We start from the raw sequence: 21800 nt of genomic DNA on the forward strand, positions 1-21800 counted from the left end.
CCACACACTGGGAGACCTGGATGAAGCTCCTAGCTTCGGCCTGGCCCAGCGCTGGCTATTGGGACCATCTGTGGAGTGCACCAGCAGATGGAAGATCTTTTTCTTTCTTTCAAATAAATGAATCTTTAAAAATATGTAAATCCAGTTAATTCCTTTACCAATGGTTTATCCCAGAGAAGAAGGAAGTGATATGGTGATCACAGTGTCAAATGAAGAAAAAAATAGTTGGAGAGTAGGACCACCTTTCTCAGTCTTCATCTTCTTCATCCTTTAGCAAAGAAAAATTATGTGTTGAGGCTGACGCTGTGGTGCAACGGGTTAAAGCCCGGCCTGCAGCAGTGGCATTCTATATGGGCACCTGTTCCACTTCCAATCCAGCTCTCTGTCATGGCCTGGAAGAAGCAGAAGATGTCCCGGGTGCTTGAGCTCCTGAACCCACATGGGAGACCTGTAAGAAGCTCCTGGTTCCTAGCTTTGGATTGGCTCAGCTCTGGCCATTGCGGCTATTTGGGGAGTGAACCAGCGAATGGAAGACCTATCTCTCTCTCTCTCTCTCTCTCTCTCGCTCTCGCTCTGCCTCTATCTGTAACTCTTTCAAATGAATAAATCTTTAAAATAAAAAAAGAATGATTCTGTGTCAGACATTTATCCATACCTTAGCTTTGCATGTCTTGATTTGATCCTAGCAATGAGCCAAAGACCTGAGTATAATTGTTATGCTCCCTCTATATTCAGTACACAGGAGAGAGAAAGGATACATGATGGTGTTATGCCCCTGAGGAGGTGAAAAGGAAATGGATCGGCAATCAGCTATAAGACAGAGTACCTGTGACAAGAAGGAAGACAAGAGGACTTAACAAGAGAAAAAAGAGGATGGATGTCATTAAAGTGAGTCCTGGAGGTTTAATAGGATTTAAGATAGTCCTTCTCTAATTGAATTTCTCTTTGAAGTAAGAGGCAATTTAATGTGCTTAGAGTGGGAAGGTAAGAAAGGGCAAGAGGTTTGAGAATAAAAAGTTGGCTTAGTGGACTGGCATTTTGTGGAATTGGCAGGCATTTCTGAAGGGATAGACTTCTTTGGTGATCTAGTTGTGTGATATCGTCAAGCAGGATTCATTTGCTTCGTAGGTGAATTAAGTTGATTCAATATCAAGAATCTGCCATTTGCTAATTTTAAGATCTTGGGAAAGTTACTCAATCTATGAATCTTAGCTCTTCACTTGTAACATAGGGGGAAAAAACAATCTTACTCTTATAAGGTTATTTTAGGATAGATCATATTTTTAACAAAACACATAAGATCTTTAGTATGTGCTAAGGCTCAATATTTAAACCTATTATCACAATTTTAACTAGGCTTGAGGCTAAAAAATATATGATATCTAATAGATATCTGCAAATACAGTTCTAATGAAAGTCATTTGGAATAAATGATGGATAAGCCACATTTTTTTCAGAAACATCTCTGAAGAATTATCTGATGAACCATAGCTATGAATCTTGAAGTTTTTAAAAGGAAGCCAATTTCTGTCGATGTCTATCTCAAGAAAGCAAGAAAGCACATACTCAAACCCTAATTAAAATGGAACTACACTTTTTTTCTCTTTGATTTCCAGAATAGTTATTGGGATGGATTTGTTGAGTATTTGAACATCTCTCTCTTCAAAAGACAACTTCAAAGAAAAAGTATGTCTAACAGTATATCATGTTGGTGTGTTTGGCTTCACCTATTTATAATTAATTACATTATCATTTCCTTTTTGACATTACAGATTGAAGATGAGTTTGGCGTGTACAAACATGGAAATCCTTGCCCTGGGGCCTTCAGTGTAAGTTGACCCCATCAGCTCCCAAATGCCATCCACTGCACAGACCTTTTTCAGTGTTTCCTTTTGTTTCTTCCTCTGTGTACATCTCCTTTTCTCTGTAAAATGCCATGTACTGAATTTCAATGAGAAACCTTTATCATTCAGTTAATTGCTCCATTGTCCCAACTATGTATTACTATATAGAACATTTCAGTTACACTATTAATAGCCATCTGGAGAGAAGAACAGCAACTAGTAAACTCCTACATTATCCTCATTTCAAATGTCACATAAATACATTAAGTGTTTATTTGGATAGCAGATGATGCCTTAAAGTCAAGTAAAAACAAAGCTATGTTGTAATTCTACAAGCATGTTTGCATTTGTGGCTGTATTTTACTCTCTCAGAGCTATGCTCAACCAAGTTGAAAATAGCTAAGTACAAAATATGAAATATAATTTTTAAAAATTAGCAGTCATTGCAATTGAAATGTTGTCTTTATCTGTACATCCACCTTTGCCTTTGACAAAATGTTGAGCACCACATGTTACAGAAAAACGCATCCGTGTCTTTCCTATTCCATCCTGCTGTATAGGCTGTAGCACAGACTTTATGAAGGAAAAAGAAAATCTAGTGTTCAAATCTTACTTAAAACATTATTTGTTGTTGGAGTTTTAACCACAACTTACTTGAAGCTCAAGCGAAGAATTTCTAAAATGTAGCCAATAGCTTAGATTCTAAGAGATACCAAGATACTTTATCTCAAGTCCCAAAAAAGCAAGCAGTCCCACTGCAGTGGTAGGTTCCCACCACAGGCTAAAGACTCTGCAGGTGTGTGTCCTGTCCCCTTTTGTCCCTCATTGTTCTTTCTCTTCTGCAGCATCTCCTATGTAGGTCTAGCCATGTTTCAGGTCTAACCATGTTTCTCACTAAAAGGCTCAGACTCATTCCATAACCTGAAGCAAGAGATACACATTCAATTTTTCCTTTCAACACTTCCCTAAAACACAGATATCACAGAGCTTAATTACCAAAGAAAACAGAGTAATTGTCATTTTATCAGGCCCAAAGATTATCATAACTAACATAACTATCCTTAGGAAGACCAATGTTTAACTGCTGCCAGCCTTACAGGCTTTCTATTCAACCATTGTTCCTACCTGAATCCCAACTCCCACTCCTGGACCCTTGCCCCCACGCCCACCTGGTACTTGGAGACTTTGGTGATCTGTTTTCTTGTGGGCTGTCTGGAACTGGAACCAACAACTGATAGGAAGATCTTGAGGATGGTGGTTTCTTGCTGACTCTTGAGCAACACCCATTATTTTGCTCCTTTCCCTGGAAATGAGAGCTGACCACATGTGGAAAGCTGTGCTCCAAAAGCCAGGCACTGCTGCCTACTCTGTTCAACCAACTTTTCTATTCATGTCTCATTCCTGGAATCCCTCACTGCCACCCCCACCACCATCACCACTCCACCACTGTTTCATAAGCCCTGTCTTAGCTACTACACCAGTGAAACATATATACAAAGTTTCCCATGGATTCTGGAAGAAAATCTTCTTTCCTTCTCTGGTGAAAATTAGTCTATTTTAAGAAAATCTTTTGATAAGCAATGATGTATACATTTATATGTAAATATATATGTAAATTTCAGACAGAATACATTTTTTATCAGTCAGGATTGTACTTTTTCATCGTTGGAGATTGTCATGAGAAGCAGTATAAAACTTACTAATCTTAAGATATAACCAGGTGCTGTGATGAATTGATAGGACTTAGTTACTGTTATCTTTACCATCGGCAGCTGAGTTACAAAGAACTATTTCTCTCATGGTTCCCAAAAGATGGATAAACACAGGAAAACAAGAAGGTATACTCAGTAACAAAATTTTTTTCTTATATATTTTTTATTTAGTAAATATAAATTTCCAAAGTACAGCTTATGGATTACAATGGCTGCCCCCCCAATAATTTCCCTCCCACTCGTACCCCTCCCATCTCCCGCTCCCTCTCCCATTCCATTCACATCAAGATTCATTTTCAATTATCTTTATATACAGAAGATCAATTCAGTTTATATTAAGTAAAGATTTCATCAGTTTGCACCCACACAGAAACACAAAGTGTAAAATAATTCTTCAATACTAGTTATAGAATTACTTCACATTGGACAACACATTAAGGACAGATCCCACATGAGAAGTAAGTACACAGTGACTCCTGTTGTTGACTTAACAATTTGACACTCTTGTTTATGGCGTCAGTAATCTCCCTAGGATCTAGTCATGAGTTGCCAAGGCTATGGAAGCCTTTTGAGTTTGCCAACTTTGATCTTATTCCAACAGGGTCGCAGTCAAAGTGGAAGTTCTCTCCTCCCTTCAGAGAAAGGTACCTCCTTCTTTGATGGCCCCGTTCTTTCCACTTGGATCTCACTCGCAGAGATCTTTCATTTAGGTTGGTTTTTTTGTTGTTTTTTGTTTTTTTTGTTTTTTTGTTGTTTTTTGTTTTTGTTTTTTTTGTTTTTTGTCAGAGTGTCTTGGCTTTCCATGCCTAAAATACTCTCATGGGCTCTTCAGCCAGATCCAAATGCCTTAAGGGCTGATTCTGAGGCCACAGTGCTATTTAGGACATCTGCCATTCTATGAGTCTGCTATGTATCCCGCTACCCATGATGGATCATTCTCTCTCTTTTTGATTATATCAGTATTAGCAGACACTAGCCTTGTTTGTGTGATCCCTTTGACTCTTAGACTTATCAGTGTGATCAATTGTGAACTGAAATTGATCACTTGGACTAGTGAGATGGCATTGGTACATACCTCCTTGATGGGATTGTATTAGAATACCCTGGCACATTTGTAACTCCACCACACTACAGGGCAGTTGTTATCAAAACAGCATGGTACTGGTACAGAAACAGATGGATAGACCAATGGAATAGAATAGAAACACCAGACATCAATCCAAACATCTACAGCCAACTCATATTTGATCAAGGATCCAAAACCAATCCCTGGAGTAAGGACAGTCTATTCAACAAATGGTGCTGGGAAAATTGGATTTACACATGCAGAATCACGAAGCAAGACCCCTACCTTTTCACCTTACACAAAAATCCACTCAACATGGATTAAAGACTTAAATCTACGACCCGACACCATCAAATTATTAGAGAGCATTGGAGAAACCCTGCAAGATATAGGTACCGGCAATGACTTCTTGGAAAACACCCCAGAAGCACAGGCAGTCAAAGCCAAAATCAACTATTGGGATTGCATCAAATTGAGAAGTTTCTGTACTGCAAAAGAAACAAGACAGTGAAGAGACAACCAACAGAATGGGAAAAATATTTGCAAACTATGCAACAGATAAAGGGTTGATTACCAGAATCTACAAAGAAATCAAGAAACTCCACAACATCAAAACAAACAACCCACTTAAGAGATGGGCCAAGGACCTCAATAGACATTTTTCAAAAGAGGAAATCCAAATGGCCAACAGACACATGAAAAAATGTTCACGATCACTAGCAATCAGGGAAATGCAAATCAAAACCACAATGAGGTTTCACCTCACCCCGGTTAGAATGGATTCAGAAATCTACCAACAATAGATGCTGGAGAGGATGTGGGGAAAAAGGGACACTAACCCACTGTTGGTGGGAATGCAAACTGGTTAAGCCACTATGGAAGTCAGTCTGGAGATTCCTCAGAAACCTGAATATAACCCTACCATACAACTGAGCCATCCCACTCCTTGGAATTTACCCAAAGGAAATTAAATTGGCAAACAAACAAGCTGTCTGCACATTAATGTTTATTGCAGCTCAATTCACAATAGTTAAGACCTGGAACCAACCCAAATGCCCATCAACAGTAAACTGGATAAAGAAATTATGGGACATGTACTCTATAGAATACTATGCAGCAGTCAAAAACAATGAAACCTGGTCATTTGCAACAAGATGGAGGAATCTGGAAAACATTATGCTGAGTGAATTAAGCCAGTCCCAAAGGGACAAATATCATATGTTCTCCCTGATTGGCGACAACTGAGCACCAAAGGGGAAACCTGTTGAAGTGAAATGGACACTATGAGAAACAGTGACTTGATCAGCTCTTGTCCTGACTGTTGATGTGCAATGTAATACTTTATCCATTTTAGTATTTTTTTTGTTCTAGTACTATTGGTTGAACTCTGTAATTAACACACAATTATTCTTAGGTGTTTAAATTTTAACTGAAAAGTGATCCCTGTTAAATATAAGAGTGGGAATAAGAGAGGGAGGAGATGTACAATTTAGGACATGCTCAAGTAACTGAAAATTTTAAACCCAATTTCTAAGAAATGTTTTCTTTAACCATATTCTGATGTGCAAATTATACTTTCAGCAACATAGATGACATCCAGGGAACTTTTCTTTCATACCTTTTAAACCAGAAGTCATCACTATAATAAGTTCCCTGCAGACACATGAGATTATGACTTGTTTCTGAATAATCACATAGGGCTGTTGCAGTAAATTTTCCTACAACTTTCAAGCTGAAGTTTTAAAAGCCTGTTCAATATACAGTGTTCTTAATTTTCCCAGTATTTAAATTATTCCTCTCTGCCCCTTTATTAATTTTTGCCCTAGTAAAAGTCTCTTGAACATCTTCCTAACAGTCAGAATGCAAAGATTAATTATCCACTGCAACACCTTACCAGATCAATTTACATCCAATAAAGAATCTGCCAACAGGATGTCAGGAATATTTACAAGAAAATGCCGACATTTCTGACAGCTGGTAAGAGAAGATACTTTGGATTAATATCTTGTTGGAGTCTGGTATCATTTGGATGCATATACTTGACAAAGTATTGTGAGAACTGAAGCTGTTTTCCCACTACTCTCCCCTTTTTAGAGGACTTTTCCTGTCTTATAAAATGAGTTGTTCACTCCAGTTCCAGACTTAAGTTAAATATCAAAACTTACAGAATCATTATTTAACTTGCAGTTTAACCATAGCCTAGGAGAAAACATGTACAACACTGTGGTCTACAGTGTCTGACTTCTTCCTAAATCCAAGAAAGTTTCCTAGGGGTAGGAGATAGATAAGTCCAACCAGTCTTTCTTCTTCTTTTTTTTTTTTTTTAAGAAAAATGACTTTATGGTTATTAACCAGTGCATTGAGAAATGAAAGTAACAAGATGCTATGTTCTGAATATTTGCATATCCCCCAAATTCATAAATGGAAACCCTAACCTCCAAGGTGACATTAGGAGGTGGGACATTAGAAGCTGGAGCCTGCACAAATGACACCAATGCTGTTGTAATAGAGACCATAGAGCCTTGCCGCACTCCTTTTACCATGTAAAGATGTAACAATGAGATGCCATTTCAATGAATCAGGAAAAGGGGCCTCAGAAACCAAATCCACTAGCATTGGATCTTGGATTGCCCAGCCTCCAGAACGGAAAAATTTCTATTGTTAATAAGCTGCCCAGTCTACCATGCTTTGCTTTGCTATAGAATCTTGAGGAGACCAACAGATGAGATAATGTGCCTTGTGCTTAAATGTCAGTACAACTAGACACTATACAAGTGCTAATTATCATCATCTACCCTAGACTATTTTAAAATATTGTTCCCATTTTACAGATTTCAATCTATGATCAGCTAATGGAATATTAACTATCCCCATCAGGGATTAAAGTTGGAGTGTTGTATAATTAACAGACTGGATTAATGAACTCAAGAGTTTCCAGATGTCAAAGATTAGTTTTTGAAACAAAAAGATGGATAATCTCTTTGAGCACAATTTTTTAAAAAAGTAGATAGCTGAAATAAACAAATCCTTACATATGAGATCTGATGAGATTAAATTTAACAAAGAAAGGGGAACATTTTCCCATGAGTCACTACAAGAAAATTGCTACCAGGTACAAACTGCTTTCTCAAAAGGCTAAGGATGTGACAGCTTAGAAGTAAGAAATCATAGGCAACAATGAATGACCTCAGCAGGAAAAACCAGTAAATTTCTCACTCATTCATTGTGAGCACACCTATGCTGGAAGATCACAGGAGGACTCATTAGTCACACATGCAGACACTAACGTCACACGGTGTCAGGCATCAGTGACACCTTTGGTACTTTACCTCTTAATACTTTTATTGCTAACAGATAAATATTGCAAGTAATCCTTTCATAGGTTTTAAGTTTTTTCCTTTTAGTGTTTTTAATGTGAATTCAATGAACAAAGATTTATGTTTACTTCAACTAATTTTATTCTTTAAGCCTAGTGGCTTTCTCTCCTAATCTGTAAAATGATGCAAGAATTTTGTTCATACTATTCTTCATGCAAACTGATAATTTGAGTCCATTGTAAAATATGTTGAGTCTAAATTTTCAATAGTCTCAAATTAAGGTTTTGGTTTTTTGCACCTACCATATTGACAGCTAAAATTATGAGTTAATTGTGGAGAAATCTAACTAATTGCTCAACACAATAAAAAGAAGTGATGGGGCCCGTACTGTGGCATATCAGGTAAAACCACTGCCTGCAGTGCCTGCATCCCATATGGGCACAGGTTTGAATCCCAGCTGCTCCACTTCCAATCCAGCTCTCTGGATTGCAGTAGAAAGATGGCCCAAGTCCTTGGGCCACTGCACTCATGTGGGAGACCTGAATGAAGCCCCTGGCTCCTGGCTTCGGATCAGCCCAGCTCCAGCTGGAATAAACCAGTGGATGAAGACTCTCTCTCTCCCTCTGCGCCTCTGCCTCCACCTCTCTAAGTCTGCCTTTCCAATAAATAAATAAATCTTTAAAAAATATATATAGAGAGAAGAAGCATTGAAACATTATTAGGTTCCTGGCACTGTTCTATGTTCTTTATATTTATTAACTTAGTTTGTCCAAACAACTTATTATTAAATATTAGGTTTAAGGAAAATAAGCAGTAGAAAAACTAGTTCAGGGTCATAGCCAAAATTTAAATCTAGGCTTTCTAAATCCAGACTATATCAGTGACTCTTTCATTCTTATTCTTTATTTTTATGTATCTGCATGAATATAGATCTTCATGAAGTCTTCAAAAAGTTCATGGAAATTCATATTATGAAAAACTTAATTTTTCCCCAAAAATAAACCTCTCATAATTCTACTTTTCCAGAAAGTGTTTAAAATACCACACCATTATAATTTTTTGAAAATTTATTTATTTGAAAGGCAGAGGGACATGGAGAGTAAAAGAGAGAAAGAGATCTTTCATCTACAGATTCACTTACTTACACGGCCATACAGCCAGAGCTGGACCAAGCTGAAGCCAAGAACCTGGAACTGAGTCTAGATCTTAGGCAGGGGCCTAAGCACTTGTGCCATCTTCTGTTGCTTTCCATGTGCTTTAGCAGAGAAACAGAGCAGGCAGGACTCAAACCAGCCCTCCAACATGGGACATTGGTACCACAAGTGGCCACTTAATCTACTGTGTCATAAGGCTGGTCCCCTACCATAATTTTTTTTCTTTGGACAGGCAGAGTGGAAAGTGAGAGAGAGAGAGAGACAAAGGTTCATCATAATTTATATAGAAAGGAATGCACAGACATTAAATGTACAGTTAAATGAATATTGAATACACAGTGCTACCACTCAAGCGATTAAGGAATATTGATCACCCCAGACATTTCCATTGTATCTATTTCTAGTGAGTTCTTCCATACTATACCACTGCTAGAATTACAGTTCTAATATCCAACACTATAATTAGTCTTGCCTATTTGTAATCTTCATATAAACGAAATATTACAGTGTACAGTGTTTTGGATTCTATTATTGAACATAATTTCTATATGGTCCTATCCATGTTGGTTCCTTTTTCTCTTAATGGCTGAGTAGTATTGCATTGTGTAGTTATACTCCAGCTTGATTGTTCATTCTCTTCCCAATGGACATTTGTGTTGTTTCCAGTTCTGAAGTCTGAAAGGTGGAGTGACAGCGAGGGAGGGAGAGGCAGAGACATGGGGAGAGGGAGGGAATGGGGCATGGAGAAGGATGTTTCATCCATTAGTTCACTCCCCAAAGGGCTGCAACAACAAGGTCTGGACCAGGAACTTCATCCAGGTCTCCCACATGAGTGGCAAGTTACTGAGTACTTGGACCATCTTCTGTTTTCCTAGGTGTATTAGCAGGGAACTGGATGTGAAGTGAAGCAGCTAGAGCTAAAACTAGCACTATCATATGGGATGCTGACATCACAAGCAGCAGTTAAATCAGCTATACCTGGGCCAGTGCTGTGGCGCAGCAGGTTAATATCCCGGCCTTTTCGTTGGCATCCCATGTGGCGCCAGTTCAAGACCCAGCTGCTCCACTTCCAATCCAGTTCTCTGCTAGGGCCTGGGAAAGCAGCAGAGGATGGCCCAAGTCCTTGGGCTCCTGCACCCACGTGGGAGACCCGGAGGAAGCTCCTAGCTCCTGGCTTCAGATGGGCACAGGTCCGGCCATTGCGGCCAATTGAGGAGTGAACCAGTGGATGGAAGACCTCTCTCTCTGCCTCTCCTCTCACTGTAAAATCTGATTTTCAAATAAATAAATCTTGAAAAAAAAAAAAAAAACAGCTATACCACAATGCTGGTCCCATGGTCCCAGTTTTCAGTTTTTGATTCTTAGAAATAAAGCTGCTGTCAATATTTTCGCACATTTATTTTCATGGACATATTTCCTTGTATGTTAAGTAAATTCCAAGATGTAGAATGACTGGATAGAATGTATTTATAAGAAACTGTGCAGCTGTTTTCCAATGTGGTAATATTAATTTATACTCTCATCAGTAGTATATGTGTCAGTTGTCTGATACCCTCACCAATATTTAATGTGGGAGAGATTTCACTCTCATAAATTGATTCTACCAAAGACCCAGCATAAGCTTATCTATAAACATGTGAAAATTATGTTGGAGAATAATAAACTGCAGATAACAGCAATCATCTTCCAAAGTTTTGCTAAATATCATGACTGTAAACTTTTGACATCTGTAGCTTAAGCATTGAAAAAATTAACTTCTTATTCCCATTTGTCTTCAAAAAAGTTGTTCACAAAGAACAGAAAAAGGAAATTAGGGGTGGGTTAGGAGTAATTTCAAGGATATTGACTTGAAGCTGTACAAAGGCAGCATTTCTATCTACCTCAGCACTTTTTGAGTAGTGACAAAAGCTCAGGTCAACTGAAGCTTAGAGAACTCATTCCCTGAAGTTCACAAGGAGATAATTAACAAATATAGTGTGAAGATATGGGGGTAAAATATATACACTGGAACACTCCTGCCTCAGAGGGGAGCCCAATGTAAGTACTGGTTACTCTCTATTACCATTTCGCCTAATTGTGTATTTGACATAAGAACAAAGCTCTGTGTATATTCACATTCCCATCAGGCTTGTTTTCATACAGAATAGTATCTCAAACTAGTTAGACTTATTCCCAAGAAATACTAAATTTGGTTATAACAAACACTTATTTTTTCTTAAAGTCAAGCAATTCTACCCTGCAAGAATGATACACATTAATATAGCTCTGTAATTACATCAGAAGACCTTTAGAAAGCCAATGTGATTTTTCTTTCCAAGGCTGAAAAGAGCACAATTCAAGCTGGCAGCTAAAATTTTGAAGATAATTTCCAAAAGGCATTTAAATATCAGTTAATAATCAGTGACAGGCTCTTTGAATCTTCATAATATCAGTAATAAGCATTTTTCCCTTAATTGAATACATTAAATCTTTTTATAGGAATGGATAGCATTTTATTGATCTTGTTAAAAATTCTGATGTTCATATAAACGCAAACTTCTACCAGAAATTAACAAGTTTTAATGCATAATCTATTCTTCCTGTGTTTGGATTCTTAAGACAGTCTTAAATTCTTCAAACAGTTAAAGGAATAAAAACAAAAATAGTTTTACAACTTCTGACTTCCTAGAACATTCCAATTTACACAAACATGTAAATTAGTTTTAGTATTTATTAATGATACTTTAACAATCACCAGTTTAACTACAAAAACAATGCTTCTGACCAGAGAAAGAACTCTTTCTGAAATGCCTAACTTGCCTTTTAAATTAGAGAAGCATTCCATTTTCAATATCCTGGGGCATTCACTGTTATCAGCCTCACCCCTGTGGACCTTGCTAATTAGTCCCCAAAGGTTCCAATGACTGAATCTACAACTGCTTTTTCAGATGAAACTCCCATTCATCCTCGTATTTTCTTTCAAGTCTTGCTATTCTACTCTAGCCTCATTGACATCTGTGGTTTCCATGAAGTCCATGTTTAGCACAGATCATAGCATATGAATATGGAAAGTAATTTTAAGAATTTTAAAAGAATAATTGCCATCTCTCTCCTGCAGAGTATGATTATGTGAATGAAAAGACAGAAATATTAACCTATCTTTGTATTTTGTTTTAGTTAGATTAGCCATTCTTAAAGAATACCATGGCTAAATGATTGTGTTATTCTTTTCTAATTGCTGAATAGCCATTAAGAATACTCTACTCTGAACATGTTTGGGGAATTTAAAAAGACCTACACAATTTTCACTTATGTTTCCCATACTAAAAATTTTACTCTGCCTTTTTTTTAGTTCACATGCTTGATTTCCTAGAGACAAGGATAAATGACTGGCAGGGGGCTACTTTAGCAATCTTTGACACTGAATTACCAGAGCCTACACCAGGATATAACCAGTGGTCATTGTTCATATCAATCACCCAGAGGTCTCCCGGAAACTCCCGAGAGCTGTGCCCACTGATTCTGACTGACTGAAGCCAAACCAAGAAATCCACATTTTAACAGCTTCCCTTCATATCCTCCCCAGAGTAGTTAGAGCCCCATCTGAAGACGCTAGTTTTTGTCTGATTTACTGGTCTCTTTAACAAGAGAGTAGCACAACAGGAGCTCAGGAGCCCGAGATATTTGGGAGACCGGCTTGGAGAGAATATCATTGCACCCGAGGCACCATTCTGCAGGCTACCCATCTCCTCTTCATTTCTGACACTTGTACCCTAGGCCACACCATCCGCTCTTCTGTTCTGAGTAGGGAAGAATAATGTCAGAAATCTCAGAACAGATCCTAAATGAGATTAGAAAATGAGCACATATCAGCATTCAGTTTTGTGAGGATCATTTTTGTGGTAAGTGGTTATGACTTTTAGTGGATACATAGATCGCTGTGGGTTTTAAGGAAAAGTGCTGAAGATAAGAGAGAAGGCAGAAAACACCCCTCCCTGGGCAGATCTGACTGCAGTGGGGAGGGGGCGGGGAATCAACAAGGAACACAGAATCCTTGTGATTCCTGAAATCCGGCTGCTTCCCTGCACAAGAAAACAGAATTCCACACAAAGGCCTGAATTCTATTTCTATTTATCACAGCGAGCATGTGTTTTCTCCCAGAACTCAGCAAAATTTCAGGCCCCAAGATCATAAAAATAGATGAACATCAAACCTTTCTAAAAGAGGATTGACAAATCCTTAAAAGGATGCCCTGGCTTTCTAGTGGAGTCTGTAACTACATCTTCCTTGGTTTTCTTAATGCAAGCGAATGCATCTGCCATCCAATTAACACCTCATTTAACTGTACACCTGAGGCTTTCCTTCAGCACTCTATTTTGAAACAATTAGCCCTCTACTGAATAGGGTAGTGATTATAATTAGGAGGGAAGACACAAAGAATGGGGAGATTAAGCCTTTGCTAAGACTTCCTTGATAGAAGCAGGGGTCACAATGAAGAGAAACAAATGCAGTTAGGCTCAGACAACTGCTTTTTAAATGGTGGGATGTTTCCCTACACAGTGACACTCACATTATCCCTGTCAATATGCATCAGAATGAATTCCCTCAAGGGTCAACTTCTCCAGAGCTTAAGACCCTTGAATATTATATTTGAAATTATATTTTTGTCAACTGAAAACCTATAAATAGTACTATCTCTGAATTTCCTTTTTGCCCGAATGCTACTGGAATTAAGTAGAAACACTTCGATAAATGAGTGTTTTTTCTGTAAAATTTAATTTTTCCTGTAGAATGAAGCTAATTTTTCTGTCAGTTCTAAAATTTAACCAGTAAAGAACATTTATACTTTCACACCTATATCAATTTTTCTTAATATATATTTATTTGAAAGTCAGAGTTAGAGAGAGACAGGGAAACAGACTTTTTTTTTTTTTTTTTTTGACAGGCAGAGTGGACAGTGAGAGACAGAGACAGACAGAAAGGGCTTCCTTTTCCTTTGGTTCACCCCCCAATGGCCGCTGTGGCCGGCGTGCTGTGCCAATCCGAAGCCAGGAGCCAGGTGCCTCTCCTGGTCTCCCATGTGGGTGCAGGGCCATCCTGCACTGCACTCCGGGCCATAGCAGAGAGTGGGACTGGAAAAGGGGCAACCAGGACAGAATCCGGTGCCCCGACTGGGACTAGAACCTGGTATGCCAGCGCCACAGGCAAAGGATTAGCCTACTGACATCTTCTATCCACTGGCTTACTTCCTAAATGACTGCAAACATTCAGGGCTAGGCCAGGCCAAAGTCAAGAAATTCATCTAGGTATCCTACGTGAGTGGCAGGGGCCCAGCCGCTTAGGCCATTTCTACTGCTTTACCCAGGCCATCAGCAGGGAACTAGATCAGAAGCGGAGCAGCAGGGACAAGAACTGGCATCTCTGTGGGATGCGAGCATCACCATACCACAATGACAGCCTCATACGGATTTCTTTTAATTTAAGGTTTCACACTAGCTCTCCCTAGCACAGTGTTTTTCTAATTTAAATGTGTATTAAAAGTACTTGGGGATGATTTTAAAATGTAGAATTTGATTTAGTAGCGCCTGGAGTTGAAGGCTTTAACTCTGAATTTCTTACATGGCCCCCACATGCTGCTTGCTGGTCTGGGATCACACTTTGCATTGCAAGGCTCTGTCTGCAGCATATTTTTTTTTTTAAAGATTTATTTATTTATTTGAAAGGCAGAGTTACAGAGAGGCAGAGGTACAGAAAGCAAAAAAAGAGAGAGAGAAAGAGAGAGAGAGAGAGAGAGAGGTCTTCTATCCTCTGGTTTACTCCCCAGATGGCTGGATCTGAAATGGAGCAGCCAGAACTCAAACTAGCGCCCATATGCTGCCCTTCAGGCAGCAGGCTTTACCCGCTACACCACAGTGCTGGCCTCTGGAGCATACTTCTTAGTCAAGGAGGACTTTGATCAAAAAGATTTTCTAGCTCAAATTTTATACTTAGGAACAGAGTTGGACTGGGTTAACAAACATACTTGAGTCCATTGAAAGTTCCTAAACTTTTCACCACCTAGAATCTTCAACTAACTTCAATTTTTCCTGATACTATAATATGAAAAAGCTTATACTCATTTATTAAATATGAATAACTTGACCACCTACCCTCATAGTCCCACCCTGGAATTATTTTAACAGCAAAACCACATAACAATCATTGAGGTGTAGAGCGGGGGTAAGCCCTTTCAATGCCCCTCCATTTGCTCCTCAGCACACAAATACTTTGGAGAAGCAGCAGCTCCAATGTGCTCATTTCCCTAGGGTAACACACTTGGCTTGGTCGCTGGCGATACAGATGGATAGAATATGAATAGCAAGAGAGAAGAGAGAAATCAACTCAAATGCCATCACTAAAAAGCAAGGGGTTTGGAGGGGGAGTGAACAATAGCAGCCAAAAGTGGGAACCAGGGGCGAGTGTTGTGGCATAGTGGGTTAAACCAATGCCTGCAGACTGGCATCCCATATGGACACTGGCTCGAGTCCTGGCTTCTCCACTTCCGATCCAGCTCCCTGCTAACGTGCTTGTGAAAGCAGAAGATGACCCAAGAGCATGAGTCCCTGCACCCATATGAGAGACATAAGTGAAGTCCTTGGCTTTGACCTGGCCCATTTCCAGGCTTTGCAGGCTTTTGGGGAGTGAACTGGTGGATGGAAGATCTCTCCTTGTCTCTCTTACTGTCTCTGTAACTCTGCCTTTCAAATAAGAGACATAAATCAAAAAAAAAGAGGAACCAGAAAAATAGAAAACACTGGAGCCACACCACACATAGATGTATACATGGGAGATGTAGCAATTTAAGAATTTTTCTGCTTTGTCTTCCTAGGAGAAATGAAAAGCCAGTGTTCAGTATCCACAACAATTTAGAGGTTGAAATCTAAATCTCATTCAGAAGTGAAACAGAGATCTGAATAGACATTTCAAAGAAAACCAAAAATACCTGGGGCTTCCATTAAGTACTGGCAGGATTAGAGAAGGAGTCCCAATTCCAAGAGTCTGAAGTAAACATGGCCTGTGCTGGTCTCCCTTGAACTGTGTTGACCCAGCTTCAGTGTGACGGCACATCATCAATGCCTAGAAAACCATACCACTAATAAAGTGTGGATCCATTGTGCGGGAAGGGACATCCAGCATCACCCAGGACAGTTCATCCTATTTGTCATTTGATAAACTAGCTCCCCAATGGGCTAAGGGAAGGGTCCAATGTCATATTTAAAGCTGAGCTGATTCTGAAATCCGGGTCTCTTAAGTTTCTGCTTGTCCTATTTCAGCCTCCACTATCAAACACATACACACACACACACACACACACACATACACACAGGCATGAGACAAGAGCAGAGGAAGAATTGAGAGAAAAACCTCAGCTGCAAAAAACTTCCAATTGTCAACCATGTCTCAGTAGACCAGACAACTTGGCCTAACCTAGTATATCATCTTAGTTGGACTCCATCTCATACAAGGAAACTGTAATTAAAGAAATCATCATACAATGATCAGATACACTTCCACATCCTCTGTTTTACCAAGTTCCCAACTTTTTCATGTACTTATAAGAATTAGATGTGAACATACACGTACAAACCAGCTTTGCCATTACCATGGGTAAAACTTTCTTATATAGACAGAGACACTTTAACAGATGGTCAATATTTTTGGTAGTAAAGGTAAGTGGTTCATTTTATAAAACATTCTTATTTTCAGAATGTATTTTAATGCACAAGTAGATTATGAGAATTTTATCCAGTAATTCAAAAAGCAAAGCCTTGCTCTGATATACAGTGGGATATTGCATAATGAGGGCAACACTTGTTGGTTATATATATATATATATATATATATATATATATATGCATATATTTCACAAAATACTATTCAGCCTTTTTTAAAAGAAAGGAAATCTTTCCATTTGCGACAACATGGATGAGGCTGGAAAACCCTGTACAGCAGAATGGAATAACCTGCCCACAGAAGGACAAATGCTGCAAGATCCCATTTCAGGGAGGTCTTTTCAGAAGCAGAGAGCAGAATGGTGGTTGCCAGGGTTGTGGGATGGAGGTATGGGGAGTTGCTGTTCAATGAGTGCAAAGTTTCAGTTATAGGAAATTGAGATTCACCTTACAATCCAGTGCATATAGTTAACAATATGGTATTGTGTACTTCAAAATGCATTAAGGTTACATTGCATTTTAAGTGTTCTTACCACCGAAATCAACAGACAAACCAAAGGGATAGAAGGAAACTAGGAGAAGTGTTGGTTATTTCAATTACCTTGATTGTGGTGATGATATCATGGGTGTTAGTGCATGTCCAACATGATTACATTGCAAAGATTAAACATGCTCAGTTCTTTTTATATCAAGGATACAGTCAACCTGTTTTAAAAAGCAGATCTAAGACAAAACACTGAGCTTTACCTATAAGCAAACAGAAGAATCATCAAAATATACTGATGTAGGGTTCAAGAAGGTAAGGGCCAATGGAAAAGAAAAAATTATGCTTTTGTAGAAATCTAGCAACTAAGAGAAGCAGAAGTGCTTAGCAGTTTCTGGAATTAGATCTCTGGGTTTAAATCCCAGTGCTGTCATTATCCAAGTGAGTGAACTTGAACAAGTTATTACGCAGAAAATAGTGAATACTTGTATCATAGAATAATGCCTTCTCTATCCACATCCTAATCCCTGATACCTATGAGTATGTTACCTCACATGGCAAAAGTGTTTTGTAAATGTGAGTAGGTTCAGGAGCTGAGCTGGGAAGATTATCTAGGCGGGCCCAATGTAATCATGTGGACCCTCATAAGAGACAGGAAAGGAGTGTCAGCCAGAGATGGAGCTGTGAGGACAGAACCAATGTCAGCGAGATGCAGGTCCACATGGGCAGCTTCCAGAAACTATAACAGGCAAGGAAACGCATTGCCTATGAGAGCCTCCAGGAGCAGCACAGCCCTGAGGACTCCATGTTCTTCACAAATGAAATCTTTCAGAAACTTCTTCATAGTAATTATTCATATTTATGTGGTATAGTGTGACAACCGATAGTAAAACTGACTTCTGATCTTAACTGAAAAGTAAACTGTTATTTTAAACCACTAAATTTATGATAATTTCTTATAGCAGCAATAACAAAATGATAAACTACCTCATAGGGTTATGGATGAATAAATACATGGAAAGATCTTTAAATGATGCCTGGAACATGTAAAGTGTTGTGGAACCACTATTAACATAAATCAAGATTATTTCTCTTCTCAGCTTAAAAATCTGCTTTCCCTTTGCCCTGGGAATGTAATTAATTTTCTGAATCATGACCTAGAAAGTTTCGTATGCTTTTGTTCCCATAGGGTTCGCTAAACCTTTCACTGTTACTTACTGGCTCTCCAGAAACTTCCCAGCCACACTGTCCTTCCTCAGTTCCATGGAAAATCAAGTGCCTCTGAGCCTCTGGATCTTTTTAACATCTGTTCTCTCAGCATGGAGTGTTCTTTCCCTTTTGTTTATTCTAGCTAAGTACTACTCACATTTCATATTCATTGAAGTGGCTTGTCTTTAGATAGGCTTCACTTGAATATAAAATTTCTCTCAAACATATACTATTCTTAGCTGTCAATAAGCACATGAGAAGAGGCTTGATATTATTAGTTATCAGAGAAATGAAACCCAAAATCATAATAAGACACCATATATATGACTAGGAGGACTAAAATAAAAATGACAAATGTTAGCAAGAATGTGGAGAAATTAGAACCCTCATATATTGCTGGTAGAACTGTAAATTAGTGCAACCACTTAGGAAAATAGTTTGGCAATTTTCAAAATGTTAAACATAGAAGGTCTGGTGCTGTGGCATAGAGGGTAAAGCCACAGCCAGCAGTGCCAGCATCCCATATAGGTGCCGGTTCGAGTCCCAGCTGCTCCACTTCCAATCCAGCTCTCTTCTATGGCCTGGGAAAGCAGTAGAAGATGGCCCAGGTCCTTGGGCCCCTGCACCCACATGGGAGACCCTGAAGAGGCTCCTGGCTCCTGGCTTCGGATCAGCACAGCTCTGACCATTGCGGCCAACTGGAGAGTCAATCAGCTGGAGAGTGAATCTCTCTCTCTCTGCCTCTCCTGTATAACTCTTTCAAATAAATTTTTTTTTTAAAATGTTAAACATAGAACTACCATATAACCCAGAAATTCTATTGTAGGTATACATACAAGAATAATAAAAATGCATATTCAGAGATTTGGCGTTGTGCATGAGTTAAGCTACTGATTGGTATGCCTGCACCCCATTTTGGAATTCCTGAATAGAGTCCCCACCTCTAGTTCTGATCCAGTTTCCTGCTAACGCCCATCCTGGAAGACTGCATATAATGGCACATGTACTTTGGGTCCCTGCTACCCATGTGCAGATCTAGATGGAGTTCCTTGCTCCTGGCTTCAGCCTAACCCAGCCCTTGCTGTTGAAGGCATTTAGGAAGTGAACCAGTGGACAGAAGATATCTCAATTCATGTCTGTGTTACTCTGCCTTTCAAATAAAAATAAGAATTTTAAAAAAGAATCATTGCAGTGATTTTTTAAAAAGTACACATAAAAACCTGCACACAAATATGTTCATAAAGCATTATTGATAACCCAAAAGTGACAACTCAATTGTCCATCACTGATGAATGGATACATAAAACATGCAATGCAAAAGGCAACATATACTATAGTTATGAAATGTCCAGGGTAGACAAATCCATAGAAGCACAAAGTAGATTAGTGGTTTACCAGGGACAGGAGAAAATAAGGATTGTGAATGACTGTTAACGACTACTGGAGATTTGGGAAGCATTACAAATGTTCTAAGATTCGTGAGTTTCCATAGTGTAGTTATTATCAATTCGCCTAACGAATGTTCTAAGATTCTGGTGATAGTTGCACAAAAAACACTGAATTGATTCCTTTTAGATGGGTGAATTTTAGGTATGGGAACTATCAACCAATAGTCCTATAATTTTTTAAAAGGATTTTTAAAATACCCCCTTATGTTTCATGATAACAATTATCACAATTTGTAATCCCTGTAGGCTGTAGAAGGCCTGAATTATACCCAATTTATTTACATTGCTGCATTGTATCACTTGTGCCTATCATGCGAAATATGTATTTGATAAAGAAATGAAAAGATTATGATTGGTTTAAATGGCAATGATGATAGAGCCATTATGTAAGAAAATGAGGGCCTTCAAAAAACTAAAAAAAGAATTACTCTCACCAGCGCCGCGGCTCACTAGGCTAATCCTCCGTCTTGCAGCACCAGCACACCAGATTCTAGTCCCGGTTGGGACGCCGGATTCTGTCCCGGTTGCCCCTCTTCCAGGCCAGCTCTCTGCTGGCGGCCATTGGAGGGTGAACCAACGGCAAAAGGAAGACCTTTCTCTCTGTCTCTCTCTCACACTGTCCACTCTGTCAAAAAATAAAAAAATAAATAAATAAATAAATAAATAAATAAAAGAATTATTCTATGATCCAGAAATCCCACTACTAGGTATCTATCTATCTATCAGTAGATATAGATATATTCAAAGGAAATGAAATCAGTATGTCAAGGGGACACCTGCACTCCCATGTTTATTGCATCACTATTCACAGCAGACAAAGAATGTGCTCATCAACAGATGAATGGATAAGGACAATGTAGTACACACACACACACACACACACACACACACGGAATACTATTCAGCCACTAAAAGAAGTTATGTATGGCAACATGGATGAACCCAGGGGTCATCAGGTTAAGTGAAAAATGCCAAGCAAAGAAACACATACGACATAATCTCATTCATGCACAAAATCTGAAAAAGAATCTCACAGAAGTAGAGAATAGAGTGGTAGTTACCAAAGGTTGTGGGTGGTTAGGAGAGAGGTGGAATGGAAAGACATTGGTTCAAAGGACACATAAGTACAGACAGCAGTCCACTCAAGAGATTTACTGTACAGTATGATGATTTTAGTTAATGAAGAAATATTATAACTTGAAAAATCTAAAGATAATGGATGTTGTTCCCACTACAAAATGATAACTATGTAAGAAAATGCATTTGTTAATTAGCAACATCCAATCATCCCATGGTGTACATACATGTCAAATCATGTTATATGCCATGAATATATATAATTTTACATTTTTAAAGAGGATTTATTTATTTACTTGAAAGGCACGGCATCAGAGAGGAAAAGACAGAAGTCTTCCATCTGCTGCTTCACTCCTCAAATACCCACAATGGATCCGGGATGGGTCAGATTGAAGTTGGGGCCAGGAATTCCATCTGGCTCTCCCACATGGATGGCAGGGGCCCAAACACTTGGGCCACCATACTCTGCCTTATCAGATGAATTAGCAGGGAGGTGGAACAGCAGAGCAGCCAGGACTCAAACCGGCACCAAAACATGGCTCTGGCGTCACAGGCAGCAGCTTAATCCATAGCATCACAATGCCCACCCCTTTGTCAAAAAGAATTTTAAAAGAAAGCCCATTTCTACTTTAAAAATCAATCTTAGGTCATCTAACTCCTAAGGCATCAATGTTACCCACAGTGTTTATTTCTAAATTGTCTTCAGAGAAAAGAGTGTTCTGTGTACTCCAAAAATAACTTGCTATATCATGGTCCCCAGGATGCTACTGAAGCGTGCTCAGAGCCCCAGTTCCTGGA

The 21800-nt window shown here is 38.9% G+C and overlaps 1 protein-coding gene across 18 annotated transcripts in view; it reads right to left on the reverse strand.

The window, feature by feature from the left end:
* The window catches only part of LOC149127575 (uncharacterized), a 291161-nt gene that overhangs the window by 259054 nt on the left and 10307 nt on the right, over positions 1-21800 (reverse strand). For 3 of the 18 annotated variants that reach the window (XR_016231773.1, XR_016231774.1, XR_016231761.1), the window contains 3 exons: positions 20360-20550; positions 16055-16188; positions 12028-12913 (listed from right to left, as the gene is read on the reverse strand). The exons of 6 other annotated variants lie outside the window; for them this stretch is intronic. The gene's annotated coding sequence lies outside the window, so the exon portion shown is untranslated. Of the gene's footprint in view, positions 1-12027; positions 12914-16054; positions 16189-20359; positions 20551-21800 lie in introns of those variants that run through there. 9 more of the 18 variants (XR_016231766.1, XR_016231762.1, XR_016231767.1 and 6 more) reach the window with 6 other exon arrangements.

This window comes from Oryctolagus cuniculus, chromosome 3 (assembly GCF_051225735.1).
Source record: "Oryctolagus cuniculus isolate XC-2025 breed Fujian yellow rabbit chromosome 3, ASM5122573v1, whole genome shotgun sequence".
Lineage (NCBI taxonomy): Eukaryota > Metazoa > Chordata > Mammalia > Lagomorpha > Leporidae > Oryctolagus > Oryctolagus cuniculus.